Genomic DNA, 24709 nt, shown 5'->3' on the forward strand with positions numbered 1-24709 from the left:
GTTCTTGTCCTTATTTTAAGCCAGCCATGTTGGTGAGACTCTATGGGTGTCATTTCTGCCATTCCTAGGATGCACAGTATCACAGAAAATTCCCCAATCTTCTGGTTCTACAATGATCCCTGAAGCCTTAGGAATACTGAGTAGTTATCTGAAACCAAGTAGTAGCCATGAAAACATACACATAAGTAACCTATTATAAACTGAACAGGTAGTGTTTTTGTACTTAGGAATATATTAGTTAATTTATATAAGGGTCATAGTAGAAGCTACATTTCCTGTTATGCAGATGTGAACTATGCAACCTGGATCTATTCCAGTCCCATCTCTGAGTGCTTAGGAGTTGAGTCTGTTGTTCAGGTCAGGAATGCTCCATTTTGTTATATATATATATATATATATATATATATATATATATATATATATATATATATATATATATATTCATCCCTACGTATATATGATACATGTGTATGTATAACAATAATTGATGAAGAAGGACGGTCAGTCATTTGACATACAGCAAGGCAGTTTAGAAGGGTGTTTCAAGGGAGAAAGGGAAGGGGGAAGTGATATAATTTTATTATAATCTCATAAAAGTGAACAAAATAATAGTAAGATACACATTGACTCTGTACTGCATCTGGTCTGTACAACTGTATTATGTGAACATTGCATTATTTTGTAATAGCAAGAGAGAAAAATGATCTGTTAAATAGATCCATTTGTGCTGTGAATATAAATAGGGTTTCTGTCTTTGGATATTCATTGTTCTATGATATGTTGATTTAATTTACATAGGGCTCATCGTAGAAGCTACATTTCCGGTTATGCAGATGTGAACTATGCAACCTGGATCTATTCCAGTCCCATCTCTGAGTGCTTAGGAGTTGAGTCTGTTGTTCAGGTCAGGGATGCTCCATTTTGTTACACTTTTAAAGGTCATCGTGTCAGGAAGCACGCAAAGATTAACCTTGTGCTCAGAATTGGAGCCATTAACTTATTGCTCTTTGACTGATATATAGGCCATAGAAGAACAATTTGAATAAAAATGTAAGAGCAAAATTATGGACCTGTGATTGTCTTTCTTGGTAAAATTATTACATGTTATCACAGGGTCATTATAGGCTAACAGAGAAGTGGTGAATTACTATAATCAAAAATGTACAAGGAAACCAACTGTACATGGCAAATAAGTGGTTCTTCCTTCTCAATTGTATGCATTTTCATTAATCAAAAAAACAAGTACGACTTTTTTTTTAAAACAAATAAAAACTGATTTTCTAAGACAAAAACTCTCTATTTGAAAATAAAAGGACTGTGAAATTAAGATGGTAGCATTTAAAATTTAAAAACAGATAATTGCTTACGGATGCCACACTCTTGAAGAGCATCATTAGTAGTGAACACATACATATCATTGCGTACGATTCAGCAATTAGTAATGTACACATTAAGCATTTGCGTTCTCATTATGATCACTTATATTGTGTCCTGTGGAAAACTTGATAACCTTGTCTCTTAGGGACAGCAGCTGTCTTGACATGTTTGAATTGATTTATGGTCAACAATTCAAATCCCAAGGGAACTGATACAGGGTCTACAGGAATCTCTCTTTCAACATTCATAACAGCAGGTCAACAATTGACAATTAAGAAGCAAAGAAATTTGCAATCCTATTATGTTCCCATGTTGAAATTAGCTCATCATTATACAATCCAGCATTCAGTCTAATTTTAGAAAAAGAGAAGGATAATAATAGAATCCCAATTTGCTGCTTAGAACAAATTAAGGGAAATTTTCTGAGGGGTTCTCCCAAACAGCAAACATATTTAGAGTTGCTTAACATGACAAAGGTTTTGCTGTTTATACTCTAAAAATAGTCAGCACTGCTTCATGTAACCTAACAATGTGTTAAGCAGCACTGTTAACCAAAATTTCTGAGAAAAATCTCACTAATAACTGAATATTATGCAGAGTATATGATGACAGAACCAAGATAGGAACTGAGTTTCTTCATACAAAAATAAGATAATTCATTAACTATTTAATACATTGTGTCTTCCCTAAGCATCCCATAATATTATGCAAAGTTTCATAGCCTTTGAACAGATGAAAAGTATTTTAAGTATCTGCATTTATATTAATTTTCTCCTTACTCTTCATATACTTATTTGATGCTAAAAGATAAGCAAACAAATCATCAGGAATGAGGAAGAATAAAGAAATCAGAAGATGGCCTAATCCGCCATCATTGGGAAGAGAGGCCCATACAAAGGTCTTACAAACTTTATATGCCTCAGTATTGGGGAACACCAGAGCCAAAAAGTGGGAATGGGTGGGTAGGGGAGTGGCGGGGGGAGTGTCTGGGGGACTTTTGGGATAGCATTTGAAATGTAAATGAAGAAAATACCTAATTAAAAAAATAAATTAAAAAAAAAGAAAAAGGAAAAGATAAGGAAAAGACAGAAGGACGCTGATCAGAGCTAATCAGTGCCCCCACTAGCAACACATATAGTCATTGAATTTCACTGTATCAATAGAGATGTGGGTTTCATTAAGAGATAGTAGGTGAACATTTTTTCCAAACAAAACAAATTTTGATAGATATATCATTTTTAGTGTACAGTATAATCAAATTATAACAATGTTCTTTCAGCTACTGGATATCAGATGATATAAGCAATGGAAACTGCAGTTTCTAAAACAAACTGTCCACCCAATTGGAATCATTTAATTTAGGGGCTGTGAGTTTTAAGTACCTACTATTACTGTATAAGAAAATGAAGACAGTGGAAAAGATGACAGGTGCGCTTAGTGGAGGAGTCTTAATAAAGTGCTAGTCGCTACTCTACCCTTGTTGGTAAGATGCAGGAGAGACAATGAGGAAGAGCATGCAGAGCAAGGGTAGAGCATGAGTAGAGAGACACAGAGTGATGGAGAAAGAATTAACTTACATGTGAATCAGGGTAACATTTTGGAAACATCCAATCCTAAACAACTCATTACTGAGTGTAGCAAGTGTGCTCATTTATATACTGTAATAGTATTCTTGGTGGATATTGATTATTCAGTTCCTATACTTAGTCATGTATTACAGGAAGTGTTTAACACCTTTCTATAAATTTTGTAGGAATCTAATGAAGAGAAAACTAAGATCACTTTAGCAATGAAAAAAATAACTCTCAAAAAAAGTTACAAATGTTTTCCAAGCAAAAGGAAAAAGCAGAGTCTAATATTAGAAATGCTATCTACACCTTTGCTCTGATATGACAACAGTTCCTGGATAGGAAAATTCTAGTTTCTAAAGCTAAAGCATGGTTGACCAAATGTCTAGAGACTCATACTGATTTAAGTAAATAATGATCAGAGATGCTCGCCTGCTATTGCTATATGAGAGGAACATGCCAACAGAGCTCTATTTCAAATTTCCTGAAAGGGCTATATTTTCCCAAGCTGTAAATTGGTTAGATTGAGTAGAGGGAAATGAAAATTGAATAAAATATACTGTCAAATGACTGAATAGAAAGGTATGAAAATACAAGTTGTTATAGCATGGCCTATTAATTTTTTTTATTTTTAAGTAAGATGAAATCTACTAAAGAGTAATAAAAATAATATTTTTAAAAAATATAAGAAGTTTCAAATTTAAATCATTAACTTGATGTGTTACTTTCTCTGCCACAACAGCTTAGCACACAAGTGTTTTCATATTCATATTCTACCATTAGGTGCTGCACAATACAATATAATAAGATATTATATCTCACAATGTTAGTATTTCTGTTTCTGTATTGATAGGCACTTAACGGTAATCAATTATTTATGATAACAATAGACATGAAGAGCAGTCTCCCTTCAGGTTGATTCTGCTAAGTCAAAATGGAAAGGACTTTGCTAATGTGCTTCTTAAAAGTTAATTGAGATTGAGGTAATCACAGATGAAAGGAAAATATTATTTGTAATATTAGCATGCCCTGTTTGAATGGCAGTAATCAATTGGAAAGTAGCTGTGAAGTGGAAACTTCTAGTTTCATTGAAAAGCCAGCTATGTTAAATGATGTTTTGCTGGGGCATACAGGTAAAAGGATGTGTTGCTGGAGCAGACACGGGAATGTGTGTTGTCCTGAAGCAGACACGGGTGATGAAAGGATATTATGCTAAAGCAAATACGTGAAAGAAATCATGATGGTGGAATATAAGTATGACCCCATAGACAGTGGAAGACAGATATTGAGCATTGGTTTGGTTTGCTCCACCTTGCTATTCTTAGACTCACTATTCTACACCTCACATGTATGTTGTGATCTCCACTAGTGGTGATGCCAGAAAGAAACTCACCCAAGAACTGCCCCTGAGTTTCCTGAGGCAGCTTGCCACTTTTGCAACCTCGCTTCAGGACAGTTGCCAAGTCTTGCATTTTTCTTCAGGGTTAAACTATAGCTGCTGGTCCCTGCCTGGGATCTATTTGTCTAGAGGACAGATTCTTATCCTCATTGGTAGAATATTCTTAGAAAATAATTTTGAGACAGATGAATAGACCTTGACTTATCTTTTCAGCAGTTATGCATGGATTTTTATAGCATTCATAATTAGACAATGCTTTAAGAGTGTTTCAGTTTGCCTTAGAGTCATCTTGGAGGTGTTCAATATGTAGTGTAAAAATATGATTTTATCAGACCCAATATTATTGGAAATAATGCAATATGTCCTCTATTGCACTGAGAAAATTACAGATTGTTGGAGAAGAATAAAATTATTAGTTCGATACTACAAATTTAACTTCTGTTATTTTATATAAAGTACAATATATTCAGAAGAGAAAAAGTAGTTTGTGCATATGCAAAAATAAGTTTTAAATAAGAGAGTTCATTGTCCTAAGGAATTAGTACACTATTACCACATTCAATATTTCAAAATTGGTATTTCCATATTTTAAGAAGCATTATGACATATCTTCTCAAAATACAGGCAAAATATAACTTCTAACCTCAACGATTCCAAAACCCTTGAAATAGTACCTCAGGATTTTCAGGCTTCTTAGAAGAAATTATTATTTTCATATTCTGAAATTATGATGGAAATCTTTCAAAAGTGTCAGAAGAAAAGATATATATGAAGGAAACTATTTCAAATCTTTCATTCCCAGTTCACATGCTCCTGTGAACTTGGCCAAATACATACAACTAATTTATTTAGCAAAAGGTGCAAACTATCATAACAAAGAACAAAGAGATGAAATGCTGTCTTTGTTTGGTTGATGTTTTCATTTATTTATTTATTTATTCCTGTTATACCTCAATCACTTCCCAGTCCCACTCTCCCACCACCTTCCCCCACCCCCTTTTCTTTTGCAAAGGGCGGTCTCCATATTCTGTTCCCATTCCCCCAACCACCTACCCCCTCAGTAACAACTTGCCTTGGCACATCAAGTCTCACTTGGGTTTATATTCTATACCGATCTTAAATTTCAGAGAAGGAAATAATCCTTCAGTTCCTGGCATCTTAATAGGAACTTTTATCACCTTCAGCAGAACCTAGTAAAAAATAGTCATTTACTCCTCAATCAGTAACATAACAAGTATTTGTAAGGTTAGTGGCTTATTGATCCCTTTCATAGCAAGCTAGTAGATAAATTAAAAGAGACTCCAGCAAAGATTATGGCTGAAAACCAAGAATAGGGATAAAAGGTAGAGCTAAGCCAGAAAAATCTTTAAAAATAAATCTCACGTAGGAGTAACAACTGATCTCATCAAAATAGCAAGTTAGAGAATACCAAGAAGGAGTAGGAGCAAGTCTGTGCACAGTTTTCAGTTGACCATGGGGTTGTGCTCTCAAGAAACATTGCACCATGGGAATATTGTAACTCAAAGAAGCATTTGAAACATTTACCTTGCAGAACAGAATAGCAAAGCCACACAATGGTTTTAGGGTACCTGTTTATACTCTATTCTTATGACTCTGTGTCTGATATCTGTGGCTTGCTTCCACTCCGTCTATACAGTGTACCGATCATAATTTTTGCAGAAGAATATAATATAATATAAAGAATAATATAAAGAATAATATAAATAATAACTATAATATAATATAAAGAATAACTTCTACACTTGATCTTAGCCAAAAGGCCAAGAAGTGATGAAGTATAACTTCCAATGCATGCATATTATTTACATAGCATCACAAAATCAGATAATCCTGTCTAAAATTTTAAAGCCAGGTAGTCTTAGTTCTCACCTGAAGTTCATTCACAGTTCAGAAGCAAAGTTGGAGATATGTTGTTCTTACAGTGAGAAGAAGAAAAAGACACAAGAGGGGTGGGGTGGAGATATGGCTCAACTGTTAGTAGCACTTGTTCTTTTAGCGGACATGTTTTGCTTCCCAGGACCTAAGTGATGGCTGATAACCATTTGCAACCCCAGTTTCAGGGTGCTCAATGCTTTCTTTTTACACACTGAAGCACCAAACCCAAGATGCAAAAAAAAAAATCATACATGTATGCAGGCAAAACATAAAATAAAATAAATATAAGCTTTATAAAAATGTAGCAATAACAAATTTAAAATGAAAAATGCTCAGATAAACATGTGGTAGAAAGAAATTAGGCTAACTAAGGTATAGCTTAAGAAAGATGATGGTATACTGTAAAGCCAAATATTATTACCTGATCTCCAGAAAGCATGGAGCAGTTTCAGACATAAAACTAAAGTCTGCGAAGATAAACTTGTAGTTTTGGGGGGGTTTCCTCTGTAGTTATAAAATGAAGAACAGAAAGGCAAAACTGTGGATGTAGTTGACAAAAGCTGCTCCTCACCCAGGAGATGCTGCTGTAAATACGCTCCCCCTTCATGTCTTAGGACAAGCGATAGAAGGGAATTTCCAGCAATGTAGTCCTTTCTCTTTTCAGATTTACGTGTTGATCACACACTGACTTAAAACATCTTCCTGCCTAAGACAGGAATTACACATAACAGAATGTCTTCCTTAGAATCAAAACCTTGGACAGGTGCTAGTAATGAAAGGTGACCAGAATTCAAAATAAGAGCTGTTGATATTGCCTCAAGTCCACAAGCCATAGAGCCCTTCTTTCAATATCAAATAAACTAATTTGTCAGAAATATAACCAAGGCTTGCCATCATTTTTTTCCTCTCTCGGTATTCCTTAGTCGCGTCTGTATTTTTTTGGGAAGGATTGGAGCTTCTTTGTCTTTTTCAGTTCCACCTTAGCCCATCTCACCTTCTCTTCCATGGTGATACCTGAACCTTAGGCACAATAGTGGTTTGTAGATGTATGCATTGAGCCTGGAATTCACAACTCTACATTTTTTCAATGACTGTTTTTCTCTAATGGTCTCTGTCTGTTCCAAAAAGACAGTTCCTTAATGGGAAGCAAGAACTATACTGGCCTAGATATCCAAGGCAAAATATTTCAAATGCAATTAGGAATTATGCTGGTTTAGTAACATGAAGTTTGTAAATTCTTCAAGATCCATGACTCACTAGCCCTGAGTAGTTGCATCTAATTCCAGTTATGAGTTCTCTTAAGAGTAGATCTTGAGTCCAGTTAGATAGCTGTTGGTTATCACTTTGTATGAGTGCCACTAAGGAGCCATTAGTTTTAAAGGTTCGCACCGAAGTATGAGAGTCACTGCTGAGCTCTTAGGGTTATTGTGCCATGTTGGCGTTTTTCTGTTTCATAGCTGTCATTACTGTGTAGGGCTTTGCTCTACCTTCTTTGAAAGCTTGCTTGACACATTTTGGTACCATGAAAGCTAACCCTTAGGGAAGACGCATTCAGTTCATGTTCATGTCAGGAGACTCTGGACCCTGCATCCTAAGTCTATGGTGTTTTCAGTAATAGGGTTTACCCTCCATCTCATGGAGGTAACGAAGTACAATAACAGTAGACTTTAAGTTTTGGGAGCCTTAGACAGACTTGACCAACATCTGAGAGGAGAGATTTACTTGCCTAGTGTGGTCATTTTGTTCTTTTTTTTTTTCTTTTTTCTTTTTCTTAGATGGTCTTTGGCTTTCAGGGAGAGGATCACTCTGAAAGAAAAATCTTCATTTAAAATATATACGTATATTTATACATGGGATTCCATGTATTGTAGTTCTTTTCTTTCAGTTAGAGATTTACTAGTGAGATTTCCTATGAGTGTTCCAGCCACCCTTATAGTTTACCTTACCCTCCTCTTATTAAGATGTTTATCTCCCTTTCAATTTTTAACAGGGCTTTACACTTCTTTTCATTTCCCTGTTCAGATCTCTTGTTCTCCCAATCTGCAAATTCCCCCTATTACTTTCTTCACTTCTGGAGTTAGTTCAGGATATATACTCACATATAAAGACATGGATGTAGGAGCCTCCAAGAAAATAAAATATATGAAATGTATCTTTTAGCATCTTAGTTACTTTGCTCAATATTTTCTTTTGTTGGGTGTGTGTTTATTTGAGTATGGGTATGAGCACAGGAGTGCAGGATACTTTGTTGGCCAGAAGATAACATCTGACTGCTGAGAACTGAAGCCAAAGGAGGTTGAAAACCATCTGACATGGGTGCTAGCAATGTACAGTGGGTTCTGTGCAAGAGGTATCTGCTTTTAACTACTGAGCCATCTCTCTAGCTCCTATATTTAAAAAAAAATTTCTAAGTCTCACTTGTAAAGTGCAGTAGAGGCAATTTTCCAGTTAATATCACATGCATGTCACACATTTTTACTCTTGTTTTTCACTGTTTTCCATGCATGGCAAAAGGCATAACTTCCATTACATACATATATGGGCAGACGTCTACATGATATTCTTCGCAGTCGTACCTTGGATATTTCATAAAGCTTGGGCATATTACTGTTGAAAAGTGTTTTGGAAACTTCACAAGCTTTTTAAAATTTAAATAAAGTAATTTTATATTATATTGAGTCTTAATTAAAACTGGATTATTTTCATAAAATATATTGATTGCAATCTCGCCTCTCCTCCCAGATTTTCCCCTCATCCTCACCCACCCAGAGCCATATACAAAGCCACATCCTTTCTTTCTCATTAGAAAAAAAAATCCAGGCATTTTTTGATCCATTTGCTTGACATTCATTGTATAGCCATCAGAATAAACAAGATATTTTCCCTATTTCTTCATTATGATCACTTACTTTCTGAGAGAATCTAACAGTACTGACCTTGATCTTTTTGTTCATTTTCAGTAAAGATGTTTCTCTCTAAAACAAACACTTCACACTTTTAAATATAGTTCACTTTTGCTAGTGACAATATTAGATTTGAAACACCTGCTTGCTGTGTGCAACCAGCAACTGCAAATTCACAGTTCATCATGCCTTAAACACCCATGCCTTGGGAAGGTGCCAGACACATGCCTTTTTTCAGACTCTGATTCTCCATTACAGAACTGTAAGCCATGAAGTCACTGACTATTCAGAACAGACCCTTAGGAATGTACTTTTCTAATATGAAGACATGAACAAGATGAAGGCACACCCTCCTTGCTTTTACAATAAAGTCCAATGAATTTTCAAAGGCCATCATTCTATGAAAGGAAATTCCCTGCACAGTCGTCAGTCTCATTTCAGGTGAATACTGGGTGATGCAGCTTAAGCAAAGTGATGCATAAGGCAAAGCAGAGAAGGCAGTTTATCCAGAGCTGTCTGTCTGACAAGGCAGAAGATAAGCAGTTTATCCAGAGCTGTCTGCCTTCAGCTGTACCACGGCAATGCAGGGCAGTAAAGTGGAACACAGAGCAAGAAGCAGGGAGTTTATTGCTGTGTTTAAGTAAATGCTTACATTATGCAAAACATACCTTTTCTCCCATTACATTATATGGCAAGAGCAAGTTGTATTTATATATTTAAGAAAACACTCAGATAGAAAGACAGACAAACAGACACACACACGCGTAACAACAATTAGAGAAAAAGAGCAAGGAAATGTATATGAGAGGGTTTGGAAGGAACATAGAGAAGGGAGAAATGATGTAATCATTTCATAGTAAAAAAAAATTTTAAGTATTTTGAAATACCTGATTTTTTTGGTATACCTGCTTAAAATGTTATTAAATGTATTAAATTTTTTATCTAACAATAAAGACATATTTACTCCATATCAGCACTTATTTTTCAGGGGTTATGGAAATATAAAGAATTTTAATATATGGCAGTTAGACAAAAGTTCATTGCTAAGATGAACAAAAATGACAAATCTGTGATGATCTTTACAAAGTTCAGTAAGACTTAACTCAGCCACTCCCATTTAATCTGTCATTATAGAGATGAAAAATACCTTCAACATTTACCCGGATGCACAGAGCCCATAAGGAGACAAATCACAATGATTCACTGAAGGTCACATTTTGTGTGTCTATTAAGAATTATCTTTCTTTTGGTCCTTAGACTCCAATGAAGCTCCAAGTTCACAATGACCTATGGTCATTAAATTTACCAATCTTTTCGCAATTTTCAGTAGATAAAATCCAAATGAAATGATCGCTTTTCTTGGTTCACACCAACCCTTAGCTTCTATGATACTGTAGAGGTACGTTTTTTTCTCCTGCTTTTCTGATTGCACCTTCCTCTTCCCCCGAGCCTGTTATTAAGACCTAACTAACTTTTTTCTAACAGTCTTGTCTACCAGTGTCCCTAAATACAACTTAAAATTAGCTTCAATTTGTACTGCATTGTCTTCCTGACTGGATTCCACATGAAAACCAGACACATGTTTTATGTGGCCTATGTTGGGGCTCTTTAGTACAATACTTACTATACTGTATTCTAATGTTGTTTCTCAAGATGTTTATTCCTCAATATCCCAAGTCTGTAAAGAGTTTGTGTTCCTTTTATCTCTTTCTTAACACAAATTGGAAATGGGGTTTTCATAATTACTTGCAGGTTAACAATATACCAGATGTGTTAAAACATAACATCTTTCAATGGTACAAGTGGAGGTGGTCCCCTCCTGTGTTCATCACTTCACATTATAGCAGTACTATTCTAAGTGCCATAATGAATGTCCTCGTTGATTGTGTCCTAAATGTCAATGAGTATGCAAAATCATATCTATTTCATGCCTAATAGAAATTTTAAAAATGATATTTTTGGAGCATATTTGGTAACAATGTAAAATTTGTTTCCAACCTGTCATTAAATTTATGGGCTGGTGATCCAAATCAGTATCATTATCCATTTTATTCCCTAGATCTGGAATTCAATTTTAGTGTTCTGGGTGATTCTTTGAAAGATAATGTGTCACATGAGAAGGCACAATGCTGTTAAGAGACACTGCAATGCTACATTTTAAAGGAGTTGTAGTCATATGTTTTCAAAGCAGAATATAATAATATTCAAATTAAAATGAAAGCATATTAAAGGAGAGTATAGTAAAGTATAAAAGATGAAAGCTTATTAAAATAAATATAGTTAAGAAACATGGAACAAACTATTTGGCTACTTCAAGAATTTTATAATAATCATGAGGTTGTTACCTTATTTATACTAAATATGTGAAAAGTTGACAGGCATTTTCAACTGCTTAAGATTATGAGGAGAATATTATAAAATGACAAAGAGGGAAGGGCACATGATCTGTGGATAAAATGAGTTTTATGTACATGAAATTTGGTATTTCATGCATTATTTCAAATATCTGGAAGATGCCACATAGACAACTGACATCTTAGAGTAGTAGGAGCTTTATGCAGATTAGTGACAACAGACCTAGAATTATTTTTCAGTTGTTGAGCCCATTTGAGCATGAAATGGTCTGACACTAGAGGATTCCACTATCTCTAAGGACCATACAGCCAATTTCTATGGTCATATATGGAAACCGATGCATAGAAAATAAACTCCAGGATAAGTGTTTCTTGATGGACTATTCAAAGACTCAGAGATATTCCGTGTTCCATTTGGTATACTAAAATAACAGCTTTATAAAAAAAAATCACTAAGTACACTAATCTCAAGTTTCTATCAATGAATGTGGTACAAAGTACAGTCAATCATTTCTTCTGAGGACACAAGAGAAATATTATAGGAGGTAGCATCGCCATGCCTTTCTAAATTTATATTCAAAAAGATGATAAGATGCGTAGAAAGAGGAAGAAGAGAAAGACTTAAAGGGGGACGAGGAGGAGGAATAAAAAGGAAGAGGAGGAGGAAATATGTCCTACAATATTTCATCTTCTTGTCAGCATATAGAAAATATCACACCCAAACAGCAAGCTCTCAATGAATGTTTGATGAATGAATTAAAGTTGAATAAGCACTCTGCCTTTAACTACTGCTACTTACCCTCCTGGGAGATGGGAGAATCAATAGTAATTAAAAGAAATCTTCTGAACATCCAAATACATCATGATAAACTTTCCTAGGCGGATAATAAAGTAGTGATTTTCATATGCACAGCATTCTGAAGACATGAAAAGATGATTGATTGAGGAGTGTGGGATGCTATTTAAGAGATACTGATCTCTATCGTGTGACTTGTTCCTCATGACATTAAAACAAATAATCCAATTTTAGTAGGGCCGCAGTAGCAATCATATTCTGCCCATCACAGAAGATGTGTAGTTCTTATCCCCATAGCAACATCCCTACCGCATATGCTAATCACTTTAAATTAACCTTGATACAAAAAACGTGTCATTGGGATAATGCTGTTGTTTTGGCAGTAACAATGAGTTATGATAACTCAGTAATAAAACCCCATGCTAAAAATTAGGATGAGAATAAGATCCTGTTAGCAAATTTTCTTAATATGCATTGCTAATCCATAGCAGTTGTGTTATCCAATGGGTAACTAGAGTTATAACAGAGAATGGGCTGCGTTATTGATGAATGTCCTTCATTAATGCAGTGTGGCTCAAGGAAAGAAAGTTGTTTGGAGTAATTTGTTGTTTGAAAAGTTAATCTAACAAAAAACTTAAACAGGTTCATACTGATTCAGTTACCCCTTTCTTACTGCACAGGACCAATTTCATAGTTAGCAGGTCACCAGGACTACCCATCTCTACATATTCCACACCGTAAAAATATTAGAGCATTGGAATGAAGGCAGTGTTAGAGGAATGGAGAGCCAAAGACTTTCAGGTAAAAAGTGTCATGCTTTCATTATTGGCCCAATGAGTTAAAGGCAGGGTTTTAAGTCAGGCATAGTGGTGCAAGTCTGTCAGCCCAGAAATTAGGAGCCTGAAGCAGGAAAATCTAGCATTCAAGACCAACCTGGTCTGCATGGACTTTGGAGGCCAACTCAAGCCAAATAGCAAGACCTTGAAATAAATAAAAAAATAAACAAACAAATACTAGTTTAGTGTTTTATATGTAAGAAAGTTTATTTAGAAGTTTAACCATAATGAAAAATAAATTAAGTTCCGAATTTACAAAGACTCCTAAGTTTAAGAAAAATTGATTTTAGTCTATGCTAACTTAAAATTTTCTATTAAATGTTATTTAGAATGAGCTAGGTAGCTAATAAAATATGAAGAAATAAAGATACGTAAAGTGAAATGCAATGACTAAATCAAAAAGAAAATTTTTGATTTTTGAAAATTAACATGAATATTCTCTCCATTGCACTCTGGTAATTCTCTAGAGTAATTAAGTAATTAGGCTGTGTTCCTGAACTGGATTCCTTAAATATGAGGCAGCTAATTCTCACAATTGTGAATTGAAGCATCACATACATCACTCAAGGGACTGGAACTTGTAAGTGAAGCTGTCACCTTTGCAATAGTTCGGACTTGGCCTAGTTAGTGCAGAGAGCAGAGACACCTAGGTAGCCTGTGAAACTTTGTGTAAATTAACATCAAGTGATAGACTTCCTTTGCTTCTAAGGACAAATATGGCTGTAACATGATACAAGGTGGTGGCATTCCTATTCCTGATTAGGCAATTCACCACAACGTTAGTTTTAAATTGCACATTTTATAATTTTGAAAATGATAATTAAAAAAAAACTTCTAAGTTGCCAATATTAAGGTCTGAGAGGGCTGCATCCCTTCTGATGGATAGTCCATTCATTATCTTCTTCAGATTTTAGAAGTCTCCTGTGGTCTTTGATTTATGACTGGATCCTTTCATTTTCTACGCCAACAATCCTAGGAGAATCCACTTTTGTACTATGCTACCATTTCCCTCTCTCGGTTTTATTTTCTTTTGTCTACTGAGCCCTTATCATCTACCTTTCTGGTTATACTGTAACCACTATCGCAACTTCCTTAAGCTTTCAGTTAATTAGCAACTAACTCTCATACAAACTTAGCTTGATTTGGACATTCAAGGTGTCAAGGACTAGGAAAGACTGTTGCATAGCCTTCATAGTGATTATGACATGTGGAATTGACAAAACTAATGGATTGACTAGAACAGAATTTATTAAAGAATTTGTTCAGCTTTGTGACAGAAAGCATACAAATATCCTTCATTGGGCAAATTAAATTTGTAGGATAATAGTGAATTAAATTTTATAAACATCTTTACTTAAAAATGTTTATTGCAATGATTCATGGATTTGGTTCAAGGCCTCTGGCTTCTATTACACTATTCATACTAGATCACCACTTGGACTCCTCTTGGTTCTCCCACTCTTGCCCTATGTCATGGAGAATCTGCAACTTTAGATAAAAGGTTATACTGTGGAACACACTGTGACACACCACAGCTTCCACAATGAGATAGTTTCTGTACTTTGTTTTTATATTATTTTGTTTTATTTTATTTTTATTTACATTTTAAATTTTTCTTTGGTGGGGGAATTTGCCAGGGCAGAGTGCGGGTATGAAGGGATAGGAAGATGAGGGGGACTGGGGTGTATGATATGAAACTCACAAGAATAAAACAAAAGTAAAAAAAAACCCACCAAATTTTATAATATTAATAATTTGTGGATATCCAGTAACTATTTAGATTTCTTATAATAGTTATGTTCAGATTTGTGCTATTTATAGGTTTACACATAATCTACTCTTGAAAATATAGCATTTGGAAATTTAGAATCATTTTATTATGATACTACTTACTACAATCAATGGGCCATACTAATTACTGTATATACCATAAAATCATGTGTGAGAATTAAGCCATGACCACTTAAGTCAGTGACAGAAATCCAGATCAATAAAAAACAAACGCTTTCTCTATCCACTGTTTAAATTGCGTTAAATCATTTTTATAACATGGGAAGATGTTAGTCTCATAATAATTTGGATCTGCTATAATCCAAAAGATTTAATGTACATTCTATATATTTAAATATTTACATAGATATCATTAATGTTGGTGGTAGTATTATTTATTTGAAAGAAAAGTTTTATTCTGAAACTATACACTTTCATGAAATAAAATTAGGTTAAGTTAGAAAATACCAAATGTACTCAATAAAAAGGCTCAGCTTAACCTTAGATAATTGAAACCATTTTCCATTATGAATTTCGATTTATGAAGGTAGAAGGATACTTTGTAGGAATATATTTCACTAGAGCAAAATTAAGGCTATAAGAGAACACAATTAGAATATAAAATATTAACAATGTTAGGATCATTAATGAAAGGACTATGGAAGACAGCACACATAATTCTTAAGACTCAAGGAGAAAGATTTCAGTTTCACTAGTAATTACTCATAAGCTTTATCTTAAGAAAACTTTTACAATTTCAAAGAAAAAATGTATATCACTTTGGCAGAAACATGGAGAAAGCTCTTCAATATAAAACTCTTAGCTTATGACACAACTGACAATAGGCTTGCATTATTATAAAATAAAAATTTTAAATAATTGCAGTTATGTTCAACCTCCATTTGTCCTATATAGATAAGAATAAACCTTAAATTTTATTTTGCTGTTAATGAACCCAATAGACTTCAGAAAGCAATATATTGCCTAATCAGTTTTCAAAGCTGAGTGCCCTAAAGTAAAGCAAGAATCAAATTGTGGTTTTCTTATTTTATGATAACAGTGAGCTGAGACAGAAGATGAATTAGGTGTGTTAACAATGTTTGACATGGTATGGATTAAAATATGTATATCTCTGACCTTTTTATCTTTATAGTTTTAGGTCTCATTATGCCATTCAGTCAGTGTTTAGATGTGGGAGAGGCCACCACTTCTCCTGGTGCTTTCTGTGAATAGTTTGAACCAGAAATGAAAGAAAAATTTTGTTGTTAATGTAAAAGTAGAAATATCATTTGTTACTATTTAAGGAACCACTGTCAACCAGATTATCATGTGGTCCATTTCAGAACTGCAACTTTTGACCAATTCAATTGCTGGCACATTGACTCCATCACTGGGAAGTAGAGGCATGGTCAGTGAATTGTTTTCTTGATATGGCACAGTAGGGAAAGAGTAAAGCTGAGGCTTAAAGCTCAGAAGTTTGATTTCCCGAGTCCATACCCTTCCTGAAAGTGTATCAGCCACAATGAGAATAGAAACAGCATCATTCTATAGATAGGACATGTTAACCACATCAAGTCATTTATCTTTTCTAGATAGACAAAGGCAGGGAAAGATAGAACATCATGCCTACATTCTTACACTAGCCTTCATAGTACTAGGGAGTGTTGTGAATGCTACTACTGAAGTGGAAATGAGATCACTACATTCACTCATCTGTGAAACCTAGAAGCTTCAAGGATCAGTCTGGAAAGACATGGCCACAGGTGCAATAGTGCCACAAACATCACAGAAGTAAATGATCACTTTCTAATTGGGTTTAATTTCTCCACAAACAAGAAACCCAGAAATGGCACCAATATTGGAGGCAAGAGCCTACAGTGAGACATAATGGGTCAACAGAAAACCTAATACTACTAAAATAACTACTGTTATTCACTTAAATGGGCATAGTAGTAAACCAACTCCTAGAGACATATTATTATAACCACAGAATAATCAATCTATTAAACATCAAGAACTCTGGCAGTTGTGACATCATGAGCAAGGCATTTCAAACCTAGACCAAACCAAATTCAGAGTAAAAAAGAGAGTTGAGCACCAAGTTCTAGCCCTAGCATAAGAGCTATGCACAATTCTTCTCTGCTGTGATTGGAAGAGTCAGATTTTTTTTTCCTGCCTAAACGTATAGTCATCAATAAGCCCACCATGCTGTAGTGGAAGGCCACACACCTAAGAATCTATGGACAGCACAAACTTGGCTCAGTGGGTGAAAATGAAAATAATGGGCACAAAGTTGCATGTGTTGGAAAGAGAAGGTGAGTCAGGAAGGTGCTGGAGGAGGAGGTGCGTATGATCACAATACATTGTATGTGACTTCACCAGGCCTGAGAAGTTCAGTGGGTTTCAGTAGAAGGCATGATGTCATTCTTGAGCAGATCTTAAGTCTGATCAAGAGAGTTATTTGTTAAAGCCAATATATGTGTGGCATTTGTGCATCCTTAGAATTATTGTGCTATGCTGGCAGTTGATCTGGCTCATAGGTGTCATGGCAGGTTAGTAATATTGGTTGCCTCCCATCTTTGGAGGCTTGAATGGTTTCTCCTGGTACCAGGAAAGCTAGGACTCAGGAAAGGCACATACTGGTCAGTTCTAGCTCGGGAGTTTCTGGGCTCTGTTCTTTCCTTCAATCTCTAGGAAGAAATCAAGAGAAACAGAAATAGACTGTAGAATCTTCTGGATAGCCCATGACAACAACTCTAGAGAAGGTTTTGCATGTTTGGTATTAATAAAAGAAAAAAAAACCTACTAAAGTTTAGTAACTAAACAATTTTTGAAAAAGTCCTTATGTATTCTCGAAAAAATGAGGGCAAATAAAATGGGGTGACAATTATGAAATTCCCTGGAAAGAAAATCCACTGGAAGTTCTCATTAAGTGAAATGCGGGAGACTCAGGAAGATGAGCATCTCAAGCCAATGAGCACAGTATGAATTTTAGTGTGTGTGCACTGCACATAAGGACGCACGTGTCTGTGCTTTCACTAGAAAATTGACCACGAAAAGGAGAAGAAGAGACCCTCATAGGTGGAATAGAAAAGGTAGGAGAAGGCAGTAAAATAATGACTGAAGACAGAAGTTGAGAGTATTAGGGAGAAGAATGGTAATGGATAAGAGGGGTAGCAGAAACAAACATCTTCAGTGTCTGTACTTATCAAGGAATGGAAACCAAAATCACACTGAGATGCCATGCAGCCCAATCAGCATGGATGTCATTAAGAAATCTGGCAACAAGGATTTATAGAGAACGTGACTCTTATTCATTGCTACAGTGACTGCAAAAAGTACAACAAAATAGTGGGGCCTAATAATTTAAATTATTACATGAGCCAGGTATACCATAGTTAAGCGGTTACCAAAAGGACTCCATATCCTACCACAGAGATAATTGCACCGAATTGTCATAGATACTCTATTCATTCTGTCCAAATAATGGATTATCCTAGATGTCTATGAACAGATGAATGCATAATACATATATATATATATATATATATATAACTGAATTTTATTCTACTGAAAAGGTAAACAAAAAATCATTAAATTTTCAGAAAAAAAATGGATGAACCGTAACATTCAGTATTAATCAGCCAAGGAAATTCAAATTCAGAAAGACAAAAACCACACATTCACACATTCATCCTCATGTATGTATCTTAGCATATATATAAAAAGATGGAGCAGGCAAAAGGATGTATGAGGCATGCAAGAAGAGGAGACTGGGAAAGAGGTTATAAGGAGTAATCCACTAAAAGTGAAAGAAGTTTGTTGGATCAAAGGAACTAAAATATGTTGTCCTAAAATACCATAATATATCTAACTCATTATACAATAATTTAAATAAAATTTAAATATAGAATATAGAAATATATATTAAATATAGAAATATAGAATGGCAACAAAGGGCAAGGGTTAATAAATGTAAAGTATGCATGAAAATTCTACAATGAAATCGATTATCTTATATGCTAATGTATAACAAAATCTAAAACATAAAAGCAAAAAAGGTATATTACTACCTCAAATAAATAGACAAAAATGAAACAGTTATCCTCTAATTATTTATGGGAGTATATTATGAGACTTATATGAATATTAATGTGAGAAAGAAGACTGACATTTAATATGTAATTACTCAATTAAACAAAATTTAATGTATACTCAAGTTATTAACATTGGTTTTATGAGATCTTTTGAAACTCCACATATGATAATATGTCAAAGACAATGAAAGGAGAATTAATGGGTGCTCCCTAGACTTACTGGTGACAGCCAACTAAATATTTAATATTTTTCCTATAGAAATACTAAACAGGTGGATATTTCCTAAAAATTAAATATTGATGCTAAATTTCCAGGATTTCAATATTTTTTAAAATTTTCTTTACACTCTAAAATTTCTGCTATAGAAGCAGTTTAGTAGTTTAAATAGTAAAATTAATAATAGATTAGAATAAGGTCAGTACATTAAAGTACATCAATGCTAAGTGTTTTGGAAATTATTTCATTTTACCTACTACATTAAGCTCTGGTGCTGCAGTCAGCCCCACATGGCCTTTCTCCTGCCACTTCTCAGACATTGCAAACACACACTTGCTCCAGTTACCAAGTGAAGCTCTCAATCTCCCCTTTGGTATCGATCAATGTTCCTGTCCCCTTTCAAGGGTTTTGACAACCCACTTAAGTCTCATTTTGTCCACATCCTGTTTCTGGTTCCTTATGCACAGGTAACAGTGTAACTTAATGGCTTTGGGGGGCAGTCAATACTACAATAAAACCTATTCTCCAACCTGGGAATGTTATTTAAGAGGAAAATGCTAGATCAGAAATCTTGGCTGCAATGCAAGGTTAGCTGCCCCCCAGCAAGCCCCCCGAAGCTGGACACAGATCTCAGATGTGTTCAATTTTGCATGATGCTTTTCATTAGAGTTGGACATTTGCTGGAATCGCTTAGACCAAATGTTCCTCTTTTCTCACCTGGAAACAGGATTCTCTTTTCTTCTGGATCATTGGTCTGATTACTAAAACTTCGTGAGGAAATGCTCTTGGTTAAATTTTAATGCGATGAGCTTTCTAACTGGCATAAGGCAACAGAAAAGCTTCCATAAAGAAAGAAGAGAATAGAGTAGGTAAATCCTGTTCCTGCCTGACCCCTAGTCAGTCTTTATATTTAGACTTTTTTATCTACTATTTCTAGTAAAATTCCTTTATCTCCCATTCTTTGAACAATGAATAAAACCACATAATTCTTTTTTTTTTTTTTTTGCTCTTTCAAAAGTTTAAATAACTAAACTTTTAAAAAATGCACTTCTTGGATAGGATAAGTATTATAACTCAAATAGTTTCCTGTGGGTAGATGTAATTCTTTTCAAATATATCTTGATTTGTTTAGCACTGAGTTTCACGGCCTTTTCTCCAGAAGTATGCCTGTTTCGATGCCTCTTGGCATCCTAACATGTGGAATGTTGATATTAAAAGGTAAAAAATTATTATTCACAGTGTAAAGCTGATAAACCAGGTGTGCCAACATCAAATAAAATGATAAGTTATGAGGTATAATGAAGCCATAGCTTCCTTTGGGAATATTCCTGATTTCGGATCTGTTTCCTACCTTAGAGCTCCACCATCTTCACTTGCAGCTAGAGTCCAGAAAAAATGTGGACAGCTCCTGCCATTAAAGAAACATCTCCTTTGCAGCAGAAAGTGATCATTACAGAAATCTTCAAGTTGAAATGTAAATAACCATTCAGAGTACCTCAGCCCAAGTTGATACTTCTACAGAACAACTCCTGTACCCGTGGTCATGGAAGACCCTGGAAGAGGGGGAGGCAGGATTTTACGAACCTGAGTTTGTAAGAGTCTACTATGAGATTGTGTCTCATAGCTATTTATGACAGGGAAGCTGTATCAGCAGTCTCTACAATGTGGCTCACTAACCTGAGCAATAACAACATGAGCTGATATCCCAGGATAGGTGGAGAGAATCTCACAGGACCCCACCTCGAAATGAAGAGATGCAGACAACTAAAAACTACTGAGAGATGAAGAATTCGTCTTCCTAGAAATGAGTCCCTGACTACATATCCAATATCCAGTAGTCAGTCAACATAAGGAACTGCTAGGGAACACTGGAAGGGAACAGTGAAGGGACTCAGAATGCTGTACTAGATTTCCTTGTTGATATGTATATGTAATAGCAATGATTAAGGAGGAGGAGGCCATATCAGTTTGGGAGGGAGGAGGTATGGGGAACATGGGAGAGGGAGGAACAAGGAGAGAGGAAATTATATAACTATATCGTGATTAAGAAAAACCTGGAAAAAATTAAATAAAGCCATAGTAAGTACCCCAGTGGGTAAGTAACAACTGAAAAAAAAATATGACTTAATCACTTATGTCTACCTTAAAGTTCTACCTAAAATCCCAGGTGGAGGCAATGGGATTACCATTACTTATTCAGGAGAAAATACTCATTAACCAAATTTTAAAACATAAAACTTTGAAGGACAATGATAAGAATTGGTGCACAGGGAGACAGTAAGAATAAGAATCGCGACCTACATTTTGTTTTTGTGTAGCTGAATTGGAATCTATTATTTTTCTGCATAAACAGATTTATTTGTTTGAGGTCCCGCCAAAGGGTTTATACACTCGTAACATGTGTATTTAAACCTGTTGCCCTCTGAGATGCTTTAACTATAAATATGTATATAAGATATTGTTCTATGTTGGTAGTATATTAATTAGGAGATAAAACATAAACAGTGAGTGCATATTTTTTATCCTACACGCATATACCCATCAGAGTCCTTAAACAAACCTACCTCTTAAGAGTAAGTAATAATTCATTCTAAGGCCAGTTTTTAAAAGACTGATCTTCCAAGTGCTACAATTATATTGAGTAAAGACAGTATCATCACATAAGTGTCAAACCTGAGAAACAAAATGTCCTCTTATTTCTACATTGCCCTACAGGTATCGAGATTTATTCCCCATATTCCAAGTTGGCATTTCTCAACACCCATGTCTAAATTTTGTGGCATCTGCATGGGATAAAAGAGATTTATGCATCAGAAAGTTATTTTATGTGAAGGCATGCATAAAATTCAAAGCATGGAAATTCATTATTTAATACTTTCCCTTCTGATCAAATCCTCTTTTAAGGGACTTTGAGTAGTTCTTCAAAATGGCATTTAATATAAAGCAAGATGAAAGTGACTGGATATCTTTCGGGTAAATAGAATGGATTATTTTCTTTCAACTCCTATCTGGAAAGTGCCAATAGCTTCTTAGTTTCTAATGTGTTAGTCATATTGCTTCAACTGTATCTTTATTCTGAACATCTTATGTAAAAAATAATACCCTACTGTGGTCAGAGTTTATAATGATATTCATCGAATCAGTATAGTAATATTTTAGATTTTTTATTATTTTGGCTTGCTTTCTCTTGATTATTGATACAGAATTTGTTTCATCTCAATTTTATTAGAACCCATAAAGATACCCTTACTTAAAATATTCACCTCTCTAGATGAAAGACATATTGCTTTTCCACCTGTCAATCTTATCACAAAAAGTATTTGCCTAATTCACAGTGAGGAAAATCACCTGTCACAACTGACAGGGAATCTGAAGACAACGGTCATGGTGGCCCTTTTTGCTTATAAGGCAAATTGTTTATATCAATGTTGAAAAGTTAACATGGAGACCAAAAGAAACTTAGATGGCAGTATATTGAAATTTTTGATCATACCAAAAAACACTGTAAGACAAAGATGATCAGAACATTTAAAACAAACATCTTGCTTCTCACTAATCAGTCTGCGTAGCTTGCTAGAGAAAGTTTTAAAAAATGCTTTTATGGTGCCAGCTCCACATGTTTAAGGCTGTTGGCAACACCTGCTGTAACTAAGCTAGAAGGATCATAATTGGATGCCTTGTGACCATCTGGGTTTAGTAATCCAGTGTACAGACTTTTCAACCCAAAGAGATATGAGAATTCAACATTAAGATGTGAATCTGAGAAACTGGTTTTAGAAGACTAGAGAAAACTCTCTAAGGAAAGGAGTAAAGGAAACACTAGGAAAGTAGAAAACTATGGAAAGCAAATAAGCACCTTAGTTTAAATCAGTCCAGAAGAGGCAGTGCATTGATGAATGAAAGGTTTTTCCCTTACTAAGACACTGTCTTCTTCCAACAGGAGATAGGATTGCCCAGTATCTTTCCAGATAAGCGCTGATGAGCAAATGTTTCTTTGAACTTTACTTTCTACACATAACTGTAGCCTCCCCCATCCTTGAAGCAGGCTGATTCAGACCTTGCTGCCACTGAATATGAGATCACCTGGGGTGTAGCCTTCTGACTTAGATGGCTACATTGTTATGTCAACTACCACTGCTTTTCTCTGACTCTGCTACCTGCTGAGAGACCCTTGAGAGACCCTTGAGACATCCTGGAGATACTCCTATCCTGCATGTCTGTCCTTGCCTACAGGCTGGCTCTAGGCACCAAGAATAGACTGGCAGGGGGGATGGGCCTTCCTCCTTATAAGCACTGTCATTTAGTAAACTCACAGGCTTTGATCAGAGAAAAGTTTGTCTTGGCTTCATCATTCTTTTCTCGCAGTCTTGTCTCTTTCAGCCCCAGCCTGTCTTCCAGAAATATCCGGTTCACGTAGGTCGCTGGCCGGCCTCTTACTACAACACATGGACACTTTGATCAAACGTTCTTGGTAAGGACAATTTGATAAAACATTCTTGGTAATTGAGCAAATAAAATACTCTAATAGGGACATAGAAATAGTATGTAAATCAGAAGCTAATGCAAATAGATCTCAAACACTTACACATAAAAGTTTAAAGCCTGTTTAAAAGTTAGAAATTACTTTTTCTCAGCAATAGCACAAAGGGCCATGAAATATTACAAACTGACTTTACTGATTTACACAGAAAATGTAATAGTAATGTGTTTAAAATACAAAAAAAATGAGATAAAGAAAACAGCAATTGTCGAGGACAAAATTAAAAATGACAAAGCTTCACCTTTCTCAAAACGTAAGGTTCACAACATGCTTAACAACAGTATTTAAGTTCACTGAAATTGATCGTGAGAAAAAATATTTTTTTCAAAAATATTTCTAAAAAGATTTGAACTATTTTATTGAGAATGGTGTACAATATATTTCGAGCACACTCCCCCCTTACACTTGCTTATATCTTTCCTGATGTATCCTACCTCCCTAACTATACATTCATATGCTCCTTTACCTTATAACTTAGTCGCCATAGCTGTTCTGCTCATGTCTCTCTGGTGTAGCGTCTTCCAATGAAGTGTGATTGAGTTATAAGGAGTATATTTTAGAAAGAAATAATTTGTATGGAGTCTTCATCATTACTGTGCAACCACCAATTCTTTAAGAGGACCGCACAGAGCCTTGTAACCCTGTGGTACTCCATATAATTGTAGTCTTGTAGATCCGAGTAAAGATAGATGCACATGCATATGAGGAAATGGAGTACAGAAATATACAGACATATTGCATTAGGGAGGCTAGAATGATATTCGGGGTCTATATGTGATATGAATATAGCATAGATGAAATATGAATAAAGGTGTCTGTTATACAAGGGATGCCAAAATAAAGGACCAGACAGCCCTAAAATGAAGAGAGTAGCATAGCAGAACATACACAATCTATATCATTAGTAGTACTAGTGAGTATTTTAAAGTTGAGGAAAGATACCTCCATATACTCTA

The 24709-nt window shown here is 35.1% G+C and overlaps 1 protein-coding gene and 1 pseudogene across 21 annotated transcripts in view; both read right to left on the reverse strand.

Annotated features, from left to right (window-relative positions):
* Positions 1–24709, reverse strand: part of Robo2 (roundabout guidance receptor 2) — a 1555468-nt gene that overhangs the window by 972628 nt on the left and 558131 nt on the right. The window lies entirely within an intron of this gene.
* Positions 6058–6137, reverse strand: Gm52278 (annotated as a pseudogene).

Source organism: Mus musculus, chromosome 16 (assembly GCF_000001635.26).
Source record: "Mus musculus strain C57BL/6J chromosome 16, GRCm38.p6 C57BL/6J".
Classification (NCBI taxonomy): Eukaryota; Metazoa; Chordata; class Mammalia; order Rodentia; family Muridae; genus Mus; species Mus musculus.